Here is a 16,014-nt window from a genome sequence, read left to right as displayed (position 1 = left end):
TCAGAGTTCCTTATCATATTACCACATCAAAGTCACAGCTTTATTTCATGGTGAAATATTATGAAGCAGCTTTATGATAAACATTGGCCAAGCCAAGCTTCTAACTGGCAAACTGGAACACATCCAGTCCCAGGCTGCTGGTGGGCTGAGCCACTGTCTATCACATTGACCTACGTTATCTCATTGTTTCCTTGCGCTCCCCTGTCTGTCTCCAGCTGTTGTGTCTTGTTTTATACTTAGACTGTAAATTCTTTGGGGCAGGGATCATCTTTTTGCCCTGTGTTTGTACAGTGCTTAAAGAGTTGTACAGATTCAAAGAGATGCTTCAAAGCTTGCAGGCCCTGTAGCTCACAATTCATGGTTGGCTAATTCACGCTTTTCTTATTGCAATAGCCTACTGTAGTGGGTGTATAAACCTCACACTGGTTAACGGTGGGTTATCCTGAGCCTAATTTAGGTCACTGGGTAGCACCTGGAGAAATATTAGGCCTAATTGGTGATCAAACCCAGGTGGGTGCAAGCTGTGTTCTCAGAAAGAAAAGTGCAGAGTGTAGTAGGAAAAAAAAAAGCCAGGGAGAAGACTTAGCTGACAGGTAGATGGGTGTTTCTTCTGTTGGACTGATATGTTAGAGAAACCTGAGCTAAGAGGATACTGCGTTTGTACTGTGAAATAAGAGCAAGAAAGAACTTCACAGGCATTAGGCTGATCCCTGGCAAGAAGCCTTGAGGAAGGAAGGCATGGGACCTAATTAGGGAGCTTAGGAAGCTGAGCGTGTCAGGGAAAGCTCCTGGAGGCAGGTATACAGATAGTGAAAGGGTGAGGGCTACAGGAAATTGTGATTCTCACTGCAGTGGAACTGAAAGGGGTTCAATCTGCAGCAGAGATGGGGAGGAAACAAGGGGTTTTCACCAGGGTGAGCCTGAGACAGGATTGGTGAAGTACTAGGAGTTGAGCAAGGATTTCTTTGAATGGGCTATACTGAAGGGTGATAACTGCTGGTCTTAACTCTCAGGAGGAGGGGCTGAATAGGTTGGAGCTTTAGGTCTTGTTTTATGTCACACTGAGACTGGAGTACCCTGAAAGGGGTGTGGAATTAAATCGTGATCTGGCCGAGTTGCAAGAAGACCTAGGCCATCCGAGGGCTAGAGTGACTATCAGCAGGAGGTGCTATAGAAAGAGAGCTGCTACACCTAGCCATGAGGAGGACGTGCCTGCGGTGAGTCTACTATTCTACACCCACATTCTCTCCTGACTTAGCACCCGTGAATGAAGCAGTCAGTAGGGTTGTTTAGGCTATGCAAGTAAGTCAAGGAAAAACTTATCTCTGAGGCCTATGCTCTCAAAAGCCTCTGCTAATTTTGGTTGCCTCCATTGCTGGATGTCCAGCTTGACCTGTGTATCTACCCTGGTCAAATGCAATACAGTGCCTGTAGCTGTAACATCTGGGGGCCTCATCTTCCTCTGTGTTTATGCCCTTAAAAACTTCTTCATTCTACTCTGATTTTTCTTTAAAGCTTCAAGCTGTTTGATCTCTCATTGGGAATAGTGTGCTTGGTGATTAGTATAGCCAGGGAGCAACCTGGTCCTGTTCTGGAGGGAAGCACAGCAGGCAGGTGCTGGGAATCAGCTGTGCCAGCTAAACAGCAACTATTGATAGGGTCTAATTCTTTGCTGGTGGATGTAGAGGGAGGCCCTACCTGGTGGTGGGGAAAGCAGGTGAGAACTGAAAGCACTTCTGCTGCGGCTGCACAGGTCTGTAGCCCAAAGGGCCCTACAATCTCAATGAAGAACAGGGCACTTGCAATTTATTCTACATTTCCTTTTGGCTTCTGTTTTGAGAATAGAGCCCTGAAGAAAGGAACTATAAATGGAATGCGCCTTGGTTCACTACTTGTTTCAGGCTGGTGGTCAAATCCACTAGCCTACAATTACCTTGCAAGGTATACTGTTTGATTTATTGAGTCTCCTGGGTCATGATGATCTTATGATGCAATATGTCTCTCAAGATTTCATTCTGAATACAAGGGAGCAAAAAGTCTATTATGGAGGAAAAAAGTTGGGGCAAATCATCCCTGAATTTCATGTGCGATGCTTTAACAATATCCCCAAACTCCTGTTTGCCAGCCATGTGACAGAATCAGGCTTGCATGCACATCTGCCCTGTACTGTTTCTCCTGGGGTAATTCACCATTTTCCCACTAGCCCATTGAAATGGGCAGACCCATCACTGGTCTGTTGCTGGCCCAAGTCTATATATAGGAGCAGGGGGTCAACTTTATAATGTTGCAATGGAATTACCATGTAATTATGTTGTGGTTTTGCTTTTCAAAAAGTAATTACCACCCATTCATATAATTGGAACCTTGTGTATGTGGTGTATTTTGAAACTAGCTGAAAGTGTGAGGGATTTCCTGGCCCTGCTTTTAAGCTAGGGGACTCTGAGGGAAGCCCTGTGACCTAGGTCATCTACAGTGTTTTAAAACCTGCTGTAGTGCATCTTCGAGCCCAAGTCTACATGCATGGCCTTGCACTATGGTACTAAACAGATGTGTGAACCCTCAGGCTTGGGCTCTGGAGCTTGTCAAGGGGGTTGGGTTTCAAAGCTGAAGCTCTGGTCTGAGCTCAAACATTTATACAGCTGTTTTCAGTGTCCTAGAGTGAGCCTGTCTCTGGAGAGCTGTGATCTGAGACTTGCTGCTGTGGGGTTTAAAACACAATGTAGACCTACACGAGTCAGCAGATAGCCAGTCTGGAAAGAGCCAGCTTCAAGCAAGGTGGAGTGAGTTCTGCCTTAGGGAGAAGCCAGATTTTTCAATTTGGGGGTTATCTTTCTGAATTCTAAGAAATAAACTAGTTTTATACTGTGACTTTCCAGCAAGTGTATTTGTGGTTTTATCTAACGTCTGTGGGTATTCTGTGAACCTAACAAAGTACATGAGTGATTTACTTATTACCCCTTTGGTGTTTGTAATTCACTGCTGGAATCCAAGTATAGTAACGACTCTGTATTGGACTAATAATGATATAGTGAACTTTCTGCTTATGATTATTAAAAAAGGTATTAATAAAGCATGACTGCAGTTACAATTGCATTGTAACTTCAATGTAATCACAGTATCCTTGTTAAAGAGAGTCAAATTTAATCCGTGAAATAACTCCTTTCTGAAATGGTGGTGTACCATAGATATCTGGCCTTGGGTGGTTCTTCTACGATGATTGGTAGCTATGGAGATTCCTGGGTGTTCAGGGATGCTCTGTTCTCTGCTCTCTGAGGCATGCTGCCAGTATGTTTTGTTTTGTTTTTGTTTTTTTTTCTGGTGATGCTTTAGGTCACAGCTGGTTTGTCCTCACCTTGCTTATATGGTCTGTGTATGTCAGCTGGCTCCTGCCTGCTGCAGAGATGAACAGCAATCAGCAGTGCCTGCATTCACTGACAACCCGCAAGCAAGCCTCCATTGTGCTGCTTCATCTACTGTTTCTAGGATCAAGTCCTTGCAGCACCAAGGGTGGGGATTTATCTTCTTCTCTCTCTTTCCATTTCTGGTATAATGCACGGATCTTTCTATTGTGGTTTTATAGCTGCAGTTCCATATCAATAGAAGGATGGGGGCGAGAACATGCAGAAAAGTGACTTGAACAGATTAAAAACCACAGGGCTCCTAATGTGTTACACCAGTTCCAGTTATGCTGACTTTGTTCTTATGTCCCCAAGTTAACAGCCTCATTGTTACCTGAAACAAGATTTCAATGGCTAATCAATAGTCCCAGGGGGCAGCAGCAACAGTTAACTTTACCAGGTTGGGAAATAGAATTAGATTCTCTGCTCCTGTACATCAGCTTAGCTTCATTGAAGCCAATAGAACTATGCTGACTTATATCCACTGCGGATCTGGTTCCTAGTATATAGATAGACATTTAGAGTCATTTGAGTGCAAGAGGAAAACAGCATGAACTGAGTGAGTCTGGGAGGGCGTGAGTAAATCCAGCAAAGCTGGCCAATCGGTTTCTATTGGCATAAATTGTAAAGAACAACCGCTATAATAACTCTCCACTATAAATCTGCTCCTTATTGCTTACAGCTTTAGGCTGACTTAAAATCAACTTTTATTAGCTCCATATTAGGGGATTGTTTCCTTTATAATTTGATTATTAGAATGGATCTGTTTTGGAATCTCTATTTCCATATAGATAGAACTGCTGCTTATAACCCTGCTGCATTCCTAAAGAGGCAAAAGAATTTGCAGGGGCTGATTGCATCTGAAGGGGGACTGGCAGCAGCAGGAGATGGGTTGGAGGTAAAAGTGCTTCTACCCTGGTATCAGGGCAACACAACAGACTGCATAATACAATCATGGTAGAATTCATGAGGACATCACTCATTCAGTTTTACTAAGATTTGCATTTTACTTTGGGCACCTAGACACTAGTGTAATCAGCCCCCTTGCGCTAGGTGCTGTATGCACACAGGTTGTAAGCTCTTTGGAGCAGAGACTTCCTAACAGACAAGTCAGAGACAGGATGGGAGAAAGGAAGTGGTGTCACCCCCAACAGAGAGACACAGATGAAGTGGTTTGCCCAAGCTCATGATGGAATCTAGCATTCTTAATTCAGTGCTTTAAGCATAAGATCAACCTTTCTTTTGAATGTGTTGCTGATGCTAATTAAAAACAATTGTGGTGCAAGTTTTACGATGTAGGCACCTTACTGTGTGGGACCTGGAAAAGGACCATCTACTCATTTTTGATCATAGAATAACCATAAAACTAACATTCTAGTCACTGCTGACTTGAGCCGGCTCAAACCGATGCCCTGGTGGGAAAATGTTCCGTAGCCCTTAGAGTGCTATGCAACAGCACAGATTAAAGGATTCATGGTTCTGAAACACAGGCATGTTAAGATTTCGCATGACCAGGGAAGTTGAAAGGCTCTATGTGCTGAGCAAGTGACAATTAACACTCAGTATTGAACGTCTGTGCTGGAAACTGGGGCTTCACTTGATCAATGGGAACCTCATGTTCGATCAATCTGTGTTGAGCTTCTTGGGATGAAAGCTCCTCTATGGGAAGCCTGTGGCTAAAGGGTAAGCAGAATATCCGTGTCAAGAAATGCCTTGTGAATTCAAAAGGGTAGAATTTTTCTTTTAATTTGCACCAGTCTGGAAATCCAGTGACATTGTCTGTGAAAATGTGATTTGACTTATGAGACATGGGTTCTATTTCTAGCTTTGCCACAGGCCTGCAGGGTGACCTTGCCTCCATTTCTTTATCTGTACAATAGTGATGATACTAACCCCCTATTGTAAAATGCTGTGAGACGTGCTACTGAAAAGCACCATGGAAGAGCTTGGCATTGTGTCCTAGCTTTGGGGAAGACCACTTTCTTCCTATGGAGTCATGGTTACAACCATCTACCTTGAGATCTTCAGAGTGACCAGTGGGAAATTGCTCATTAGCAGAACAAGGGAAACTAATTCCTTCCAGCACTGACTTTTTTTTTTAATTATTTTTATGGCCATGGAAAACTTTGAATTGAATATGCAATAACAAGTAGCAAAAATTGAGTGAATTATAATCATAAGAGCAGAATTACTCCAAATTGATTTCTCCCCCACGTACACCCTTCTTGCACTAATTTTGTATCTATTTGATGTTAAAGTAAATGGGTTTCAGGACAGAAATTAATCCCAGGAAAATAGATACACACACACAGAGTCAAAAATTGAAATTCAGCTGAAAAAGGGAGTACATATAGAACAGGAGTTGAGGCCCTGCATCTGTTCTCTTTAGGGATAAAACTTACCCCCTGTGCAGAGTGTCTAGGCAATGCTAAGGCTCCTCATAAGTCTCACTGAAGCCTTCAGAATATTTTGGGATGGAGAGAGAGGTGTTTAAGACTTTAGGACATATGTGCAGGGGTGAATTTCACCAGGTGAATATTTAATGTACTGGGCACACATCTGCCTACTGTGTATGTTGGGTCTAGTGTAGACACCCAAAGAGGGCAGGCCCTGCTCTGAAAAGTGCACAATATTCAGGTCATGCAGGTAGATGAACTGCTGTACTAAGTGCTGGTTAAGCCTTAGCTGGAGTATTTTGTCCAATTTAGGTCACCACTATATAGAAAAGAGGTAGAGAAACTGGAAAGGATCCAGAGGTGAGTGACAAAAAGATGATCAAAGGGCTGGCATGCAAGTCATAGGAGCGAAGGCTGAAGGACCTGGGTTTGTTGAATTTGGAAAAAAGGAGATTATTAGGGGACATGATAGTGGTCTTCAAATACTTGAAAGGCTGCCATAATAAAGGGGGGGGGAAGGTGTCCCCTCTGCCAACAGAGGGCATGACAAGGGGCAATGGGATCTAACTACAGCACAGCAGATTTAGATTAAATCTCAGAAAAAAAGTCCCAACAATAGGCCAATGGAACAGATGCCTACGGAGGTTGTGGATGCTTCTTCGCTGGAGGCTTTCCAAAGGAGGCTGGATAGCCATGTGTCTTGGATGGCATAAACCCAACAAATCCTTTATCATCTAGTCTAACCCCCTGCCCTTTGATCTCTTCTAACCCTATGAGTCTATAAAACAGACTCAAAGATATGAGGTAGCAAAGACAGCAGCAGAAGACAGGGCATAGGAGTGCGGTGGAAGCTGGATCATTATACCTGTGGTATCACTATGATAGCATGCATTTGTCATGCTGTCACTGATGCACACTAATTACATACATGTCCCACCCTGGCACATGAGGAAGCCAGGCTGTTGTGTATGTTGCAGACTCGGGTATTCATGATTGTTTATACAAATCTAATTTGAGACATTAGGCTCCAAGAGGTAAACACAAGATGATGGAAAAAGAAAAGGAGTACTTGTGGCACCTTAGAGACGAACAAATTTATTTGAGCATAAGCTTTTGTGAGCTACAGCTCACTTCATCGGATGCATTCAGTGGAAATACAGTGGGGAGATGATTTATATACACAGAGAACATGAAACAATGGGTGTTATCATACACACTGTAAGGAGAGTGATCACTTAAGATGAGCTATTAACAGCAGGAGGGGGCAAGGGGGAGGTAGAAAACCTTTTTGTAGTGATAATCAAGGTGGGCCATTTCCAGCTGTTGACAAGAAAGTCTGAGAAACAGTCGGGGTGGGGTGGAGGGCGACTACACCAACTACAGGACAGGCCCAACAAAGCACATAGCTGTAACATATCGACAAAGTTGTAGCTCACGAAAGCTTATGCTCAAATAAATTTTAGTCTCTAAGGTGCCACAAGTACTCCTTTTCTTTTTGCGAATACAGACTAACACGGCTGCTACCCTGAAACCTGACAAGATGATGGACTGTCCTAACAGCACAGGGTCACCAAGGCTGCATTCCTGGCTTTGCTAGGTCAGATGGGGCTGGGAGTGCTACAGAATCACAGGCTTGAAATCTAGAAGGCTTCAGCACATCTTGTTTTTCTCATGCTTGCAGCTCATTTTCCACCCCTCCTGCTCCAACACACACTAAATTGTGGATGTCTGGCAAAATACCCTGCATTGTGTACTCCCAGTGGAGTACTTGTAGCTGAAACATGCCTCACGTTGACTTTTCATGTGCGATGGGAGTCTTGTGGTGCTGACACTTCGCTGCATTGTAGCATCTAGTATTCCTTCCAGGTCTGCATTTTGATCAAGATAGTGTGATTCAAGAAGACATTATGTTGCTGTAAGCCATTGCAACCACAGGGCCATCTGAGAGGAGACCACAGTTAAATGGAACACTCTGCTCAGAAGAAACTATTTACAGGCTAGGCTGGAATAAATGGAGGTGTTGGAATAGACCAAGAGGGGACCAATTCATGTGAAAAATATGGCATTTGGCTCAGATGTAAAAATCTCTGCGCCCTAATGTGTAAGAAAAGACAACTGAATCTGTACTACAACAGACTGCATAATAAACAGATCTATAACCCATACACAAACTGGTGGCTGCACAGCAGACTGCATGATAAAATGGTATAGGTATATTATTCTGGATTATTGCATGTCTAACAGACTGTAATGTACAAGTAGATTTATTACATTCACCCGTTACTTGGTCCTGGTAGTTTGGTCTCATAGTGGGCTACTGTGAAATGGATTGGATTTGATGCTTTCCTCTAATACTAGGTAGTGAGAGAATATTCAACTTCATGCAGTCCCCAGCAGAAAGCTCTTAGCTCATCTAAGGGTCTGTTTCTAGCAAAGGCACTTTTTCTGTTCAAAACATCCCCATTTCCCCATCTTTGTGGCAAACTGACAAGTTTTATGTAGTTGCCTTCTGTGTGTTTAAGGGAATATTTTCCTCCAGGCCGAATGTCTGGGGGGAAGGGGGAAAATAACTTTTTTTTTTTAAAGCACCAAATAAATATGGTGCATTGTATGGTTGCAGACCCCTGACCATGCACAATGAGAAGCAGAGAAACATTAATAGCCAATGATGGAAGATATTGTCCTATAAAAGAAAACTGTAGGTAAGCGGATGTGCTCTAATAGATGTCAGAGCAGGAAACTGGGAGTCAGACCTCCTGGGCTCTATTCCCAGCTTTGGAAGGCCAGTGGTTAGACCAGGGGACTCAGAGTCAGACTTCTGGGTTATAGTCCTGGCTCTGGGAGTGAATATTGCAGTGTTTTAAATGGGGGATTGAGGGTGAAGGCTCCTGTTCTTGTATTCCTCGTTCTGGGAGTGAGTAGGTTTGCCAACCCTCCAGGATGGTCCTGGAGTCTCGAGGAATTAAAGATTGTCATGTGATGAAATCTCCATGAATTTGTCCAACCAAAGTTGGCAGCCCTAGGAGTGAGTGAAGTACAGTGCTTTATAGCAACATGTTTCAGGAGTGAGCAGCCATGATTCTAAATTAGATACTGAATCTGCACTTAATCACAGATTTGCTCTGTGACCAAGTCACTTTATCTCTGTGTGCCTCGTTTTCTCCATTTGTGAAATGGGTCTGATAATACTCCTCCCCTTCCTTAGCATGCTAGGAGACTTGTTCACTAATGACTGTAAAGCTACAGAAGTTGTCTCCTTTTCAGAGGTGCTGAGCAACCCCCCAATGAAGTCAGGGGGAGCTGCAGGTATTAATCTCCTTCAAAAATCAGGCCAGCAATGTATTATTATGGTTGCAGCCTACCATATAGGGCATGCCTATAGCAATGATGGGAATAAGGGTCCAGTCCTACCTTGCTGATGTCAATGGGAAGCAGGGTTAAACCTTGACAGGCTGTGGTGGCCAATTTGAGCGGGGCTGACTGAGAATAGAGAGGAAACTAGCCTTTATCTCCTTCTTTGCTTAAGAAGTGATGATGGCCTAATGAGGCAATGATATAGCTTAGCTTAGCCTCTAACCCTAAACACCTAGGTTCAATTCCTAGTTTGGACCTTTGTTTCAGATCCTAAATACTGCCTCCATCTATTCTTGTTTATATACACAATAGGTTTCTCTGGCTGGGAGCTACACTGAAGCAGGAAAAATATTCTTTCAGATATTCAGCTGGTAACAATCCCTTGCAGAAACCAGATTTCTGCTTGTGCTAGATCCGAAGTATTTCCGATCAGGAGAAAACAGAACAGCAGTGACATGGATAAACCACAGCCCTTTTATTCATTTGCAGCAAGATTAGTGGCCCTAGGGCAAACATTACACAGAAACAGAGCACAAAGACAACAGCAAGTATTCTAGTCTCCTGTGTATTCTTGACAAGTATGGCTAAACTTGAAGTGGAACTATCCAAACATGGTAAAGTGGAGGAGCTCAAAGAGAATGGGGCCCATTTCTGTTTTCGCATTCCATTTCCCCCCCCCTTCTCCTAATAAATTAGTACTAGCTCCACTGAATTTAGTGGACTTATACCACTAAGTGGAATGTGTCTGGCTCATGTATTGCAAGTTTGAAGGAGTGTATGTGTGTGTACACACACACACACACTCACTCACTCATCCCTGTGGCTGTAAGAAGAACGAGCAGTACTTGAGACTAACCAATTTATCTGAGCATAAGCTTTCATGGGCTAAAACCCCCTTCATCAGATGCATGCAGTAGCTGTGTAGCTAAAGGTACTGAGGCATAGGGCATAATGAGTTCTGATGTGGTCATACAACTATTGGTCCTGACTGGCATTCAGTTTAGGCACATGATTTTGGAATCTAGTTGCTGTGCACAATATTTATGTACCAAGCAAAAACAAGGATGGGATTCTGGCTGGAATTCCTAACTTGAAACGAGAGTGAGTCTTAAAATGCGCAAACACCGTCTGAGTGAGATATAAAAAGCTACAGTGTTTAAGCTGGAGTCTGTCATTCTCTCCTCCCACTGCTCCCCCACAAGCCCATCATCTCCACATGCTGCCTGAATAGAATCTCATGTCCTTTTGGGGCTCTGGCTGCAAAGAAAGCAAAACACTTAAGTGTGATATACTTGGAAACTTAAAATGTACAAGTACCACCATCAGGCATTTTCAAAGCCCTATAATTCTTATTACAGTGGCAATGGGGATTAGGTGAATTTAGCATTCCTAATGGGAGAACAGTGCTGCTTGGCATTGTTGATAAATTGTATAGGCAATTGCTTGACCACACTTTTTTGTTTCATTATGAAATGTACTGGAGACCAAATAACCACTGTCAGTTCTCTTTGTTAATATGTACAGGAGAGAGGTTCTTCATGGTACCAGTCCTGAAGAACAGTCCCATGTAGCAATGTTACATTCACCTTTTGAAGGTGTGCTACCCATATTAGGCACTTCAGCTGGTATTCATGATTTTACAAGTTATACATCTATTTACATGCCATTAACAATACAACCTATCGGTTTGTTCAAGTTCCGTAACTTGTTCTGTTCTTTATCTTGGTTTTGGATACTAGCATTCCAGGTACTAATCCATGAAGGTACTTCCTGGGATTGTACTAAGAAACTTAGAATGAATCTTAGTTTTTGACATCTGCTTGTGCCAAATGATTGCTTCAGCAAATGCAGTGACATGTGATACTTAGCATAAGTGAAGAGGGTTGTGGTATAGGCCAGTTTAGACACTATCACTCTTACAACCCTTGTTCTTAATGCACACTAACAACATTAAGCACCATATGTATATGGTGCAGATATATAATGTGATACATTTATATGCTAGCCAGCATATATTATTCAACAGCAGAATCATTGAGCCGGGGACAGACTACCTTTTTCACTTAATCTTTACCAGTATCAAAACCTTCTGGTCTGCCCACCTGTCAGTGGGAAAGGCAAATGGCTTAGATAGATCACCTGGAATAGGGAGCAAGGCTCCTGTTGCTTAGAGGATTTGACTAGTAGTCCAATACTGTGTGTGTGTGTTTTTTAAAATGATTAAATGCTTAAAATTTCCTAAAGGGCTTTTTCTGCAGGAAGGGATTTGGGCAGGAACAGAGGGTGAGATGTTGTGCTCATTTCTGCTGGTATTTAATGATTATGACTTACACTTGTCCTTGAAGGGATTCCAAAGTGAGAGAAGTGGTATCGGCTGTAACATTGCTGACACTTTCTTCTAAATCACTATCAACCCAGCTTCCTAGCATGGTCTTGTACTGTGCTACAACAGGAGCGAGTTGCTGGGTAGACTATAAAGCCATGGGCCAGAGCACTTCTGCATGATGTATCTGATTCCCTGTTCATTATAATCTGGATCTCAGTGACTTAGTTATTTAGAATGGAGGTTTTCAAACTGCAGCCTGCAGAGCACTTGCTGGTGGTGTGCAGAGCCCGCTGATAACATGGTGCTGACTCCTTTCAACCCCCGCCCCCCCCGTTGCTAAATAACAGAAGAAGCTAAAGTACATATTTACGTACATAAAGTACATCAATACTTCTTGTATTACTCTTCCATGCAAGCAATTAGTAAAGCTGTTTCCCAGTGGAGGATGGGAGGAGAGTGGCTCACATGATAGAGAATGGGAGGTCAGATAGTGGTGAATGGGAGAAGAGGTGCTCATGTGACATTCTCAGTATTAAGATGTACTCTACTTTAATTTAAAAAAAAATCCTAAATCAAGAGATCTCCTATCTTCATAATGTCCCCGTGCTGGCAGACCAGGTGCCAGCTTATGCCAAGGTCCAAAGGCCTCAGTGAACACTGACAAATGGATAACTGGAAACCAGTCTGACTTACCTATGTTAGTATTGGTAAAGTAATTTATAAGAATGTTCTAGTATTTAGACTTTATGGAATACTTGTAGGATGCTGCATGTATGTATTTTACAAGTATCAGTATCCCATGTTATAAGGAAATATTTGTGTTTTTATTCTGTAAATATGTATGTTTGTAGGGTTTTACACTTTTAGCAGAGAAGCATTACCAAGTGTGAAATGCTAGTTTACCACAAGAGGTGTCCTTTTCACCATCACAAAAGAAGGTCTATAGACACCAGACAAGCCATTGGGAACATCAATGGACAAAAGACTGGTTTTCTCCACACCCAAGAAGAGGGGGTACATGCACAAGCCCTCATCTCATCACAGTTTGAAATCTGAGGGAAGGGGGAAAAATGCCTCTGTAGAAGAAAACTATCACTGTCCTGCTTGGAATTCAGAGGGCGGAACTTCTAAGCATAGGCAAAGGATCCTGAAGATGTTTGGCTGGGGTTAGCCCTAAAAGACACACAGCTTGCATATTAGAGCAACTACTTATTATCTTTTGGAACCTAAGACTCTCTCATTTATGTGTCTACCTGCATTAATTTTAAAATACTTAATTTCTTAAGTAATGTCTACACTATCACTTATGTCAGCAAAACTTATGTCGCTCAGGGTTGGGGGGGGGAACACCACCCTGAGGAATATAAATTTTGCCAGCATAAGTGGTAGCATGCACAGTGCTAAGTCAGCAGGAGCGAGACATATGTCAACAGAAGAGCTCTCTCCCATCAGCATAGAGCGGCTACGTGAGTGATCTTACAGCAGTGAAGCCACATTGGTCTAGCTGGGCCTCTGTAAGCTCACTAGTGTAGGCACAGCCTTAGTTAATCTTTGGTTACAAGCATTCTTTGAAAGAGCTAGGGTGCAATTGACCTGGGGTAAGTGACTGACTCGTCTTTTGGGACTGGAGTAACCTGAATATTATTGTGGGGGGTGGGGTTGGCATAAGGGACCATCTATCAAAAAAGGCAAGCTTGCCTGGGTGGCAAGATAAACTGCTGTGCCCCTGGGGACTGTCCGTATGCATGTTAAGGTTGTTACAGTGCTCGAGGAGTTCATATTTGGTTGGTGAAATGTAAGTATAGAACAGCCAATCAAATTGGGGTTTGTGCCCTGTTTTCTGATAGTGTGCACTGAGGATGGCACTCAGTTGTGTTGTGAGCTGCTCCAGACAGCTTGACAGTCCTATTTAGTCTGTTGGCTGGGTTTAAATAACACCCATTCAAGAGTGGGTTGGCTAGTTCTTGTTCCAGCCCAGGTCCGCATAGGCTAGGAGGCGTTTCCTTCTGGCAGCTGCTTGATGGTCAATGTGAACTCAGTTTGTCAGGTCTACATACTTCTGATGGGACGGGGGTGCCAAAACCACCACTTGCGCTGGTACTAACCCTCATCAGCCACACCAGCAGAGAAGTTGAGTGATGCAGTGAGGGTGGATTATAAACACCCCTCCTAGCTGCAGAGTTGAACCCCCTAAATGGCAGGGTTGAGGCTGTGTTGAGGAAAGCTTGTCTCTGATCCTGGTGCTCTCCTAGCTCTGGGAATAAATGAAACTCCAGTCTCAACAGCTGTCAAGCTGGTGCCTTTCACTAGCACTAAGTTCGCAGAAGAAGGAAAAAGACCACCGCTTCGGGTGAATCTGCTTGTCACAAGCTTCTTTCTAATGCATCATTTTTTCTGGAGCAGCACAGACACACATCACTCATGCTGAACTCAGTTGACACCTCTTGTATTTACTACAGCAATTGGAGTTCACCCCTTTGTTTTATTGAAGAAACCTCACTAGAACCTAATCAAATAATTGCTCTAGAGGCAAAATGGAGAGGGGGAGAGGGACGAGAAGTCCAGTGATCAGAGTCGCTGTCAAGTGAAATATCCAAGCTGATTCCCTTGATGATTACCTGACTTGTTAGCTCATCTTAAAGTATCAAAATATAAAAAGGCATTTGCCCTGACAGTTTTACAAGCCACTTAAACTTGTAAGGACATCCCTGTCAGAATCATGTGTTTGGCCTTTATCACAAGTAATTACTCCAGACGAGTGTGGAATATTTATTAGGGCACCTGCTGAGACTGACTGGGGTGGAATCCTCACTCAGGCTGTGAACTTCAACTTTTAGTGCCCTCTGGGAGGGCTGGAGTAGTCACCCCTAGCTATGGAAAGCTTAAACCATGTCCTCACGCTGGCCTTGCTTGAGGGGAGCAGGGGAAAGCTGCTGTCATCTTACCTCTGTTGGCTTGACAACAATAGCTGTAGGTTTACACTGCAATAAAACCCTTGCCGTAGAGTCTCAGAATCTGGGTCAGTTGAGGCAGGCTGCCAGGCTAAAAATAGCAGTGTAGATGTGGCTGGGGCCTGAGCCCTTCCTCCTCACGCAGTCTGGATCCTGGGCTCAAGATTCTGAGCTTGAGTCTGTCAATCTCATGCTGAAAGGCCATCTCCAGTTCACCCAGCTGCAAAATAGCTCCATGGAGTTAAGGTAGTCAAAGGCAGTCAGACATCATGTGGCGACATCACTCCCTTGTGTACCATTGGCTATGACACTGATGTGTCTTAACCATGTCCCATGCACGAGCCTTTGGTGGGGAAAACTTTGACTCTGACCACAGACTCTCTGGCCTTGGGCAAATTGCTTAAAGACTGCCTCAATTGAGCATAATCCTTCCTTTGTTTTATCTATTTAGAGTGCAAACTCTGTGGGGAGTGGACTGCCCCTAACTACTTGTGTGTACCACACCTGGCACAGGGTGGCCCTGATCTCGGGTGCGGTTTCTACATGCTAATCGAATGCAGGTACTACTAAAATTTATATTTAAAACTGAATTTAGTGCTGGGAGGGATTAGCAGATCTGGTGACCTGAATCCTCTTTTCTTCCCCATAGAAAAGGTACAACATGGGCAGCTAACTTCCCCTGCATGCTAACTCTGACCTGAAAGGGCAAGAGGTGGAGTTTGGTCTCCATGGCCCATTCAAATCCCTGGGTGTACTTCAGCCAATGAGAGAGGCTGCTACTGCCAGTTTTGATTTGGATGACTATCTACGTGAAATAGGATTAAAATCAGTTTGCAGTGGGTTTTGATTGATGCTGAGCGTTCACCAATCTGTTTTGCAATGGATACCACATCTGGACCAATAGCAAGGAGGTGAAAGTCTCTCCATAACATTCCCTGAGACCAGCAGTCACCGCAGCCCCTTTAAAACATTTAATAAAATATTTGAAGTGAAGGCAACTTTTTTCCTCATAAAGCCTGAAAGTCAGACCCTGCTCTTTGCAACAATTACTATGTCACATCAGGAAAAAAAAACTATGTACATTATATCATGTCTCAGTATGAAGCCTCTTTTGCATCTGAGCTCAAATCTATTTGAGGCTAATAAATGGGGAGGGAGGTGGATTTACTTATAAAGTCTGAGGGATGTAATAGCTACCACCAGTGTGTGTGGGGTGGGGTGGGGGGGGGGGAAGGGGAAAAATGTTTAATGCTGTAAATCTGATCCCATCCGCACTGTACTCGTCAAAGACTCTGTACCACACTGAAGTCAGGATTTTCCTTCTAATTCTCTCTCTGTCAGGTAAGGCAGAAAAATAAAGCTGATGTTTTGACATAGACCTCGCAGATGAATTGTAACATAATGGCTTGCTCTCTTCCTTCTCCATTGGGTACACTCATCACTCACTGGCCTCTTTTGTCCCATCTATGAGAACATAAGAACAGCCAGACTAGATCAGACCAAAGGTCCATCTAGCCCAGTATCCTGTCTTCTGACAGTGACCAATGCCAGGTGCCTCAGAGGGAATGAACAGAACTGGGGGATCACTA

At 43.5% G+C, this 16,014-nt stretch overlaps 1 long non-coding RNA gene across 1 annotated transcript; it reads left to right on the top strand.

The window, feature by feature from the left end:
- The first annotated feature begins 544 nt into the window (after positions 1–544).
- LOC119848763 lies at positions 545–15,618 on the top strand. The gene is made up of 3 exons (XR_005290332.2): positions 545–1,217; positions 14,877–14,985; positions 15,075–15,618. It is a non-coding gene; the product is annotated as an uncharacterized LOC119848763 (long non-coding RNA).
- The last annotated feature ends 396 nt before the right edge of the window (positions 15,619–16,014 follow it).

Source organism: Dermochelys coriacea, chromosome 26 (genome assembly GCF_009764565.3).
Source record: "Dermochelys coriacea isolate rDerCor1 chromosome 26, rDerCor1.pri.v4, whole genome shotgun sequence".
Taxonomy (NCBI): Eukaryota; Metazoa; Chordata; order Testudines; family Dermochelyidae; genus Dermochelys; species Dermochelys coriacea.
This window is presented reverse-complemented; position numbering and strand designations above follow the sequence as displayed.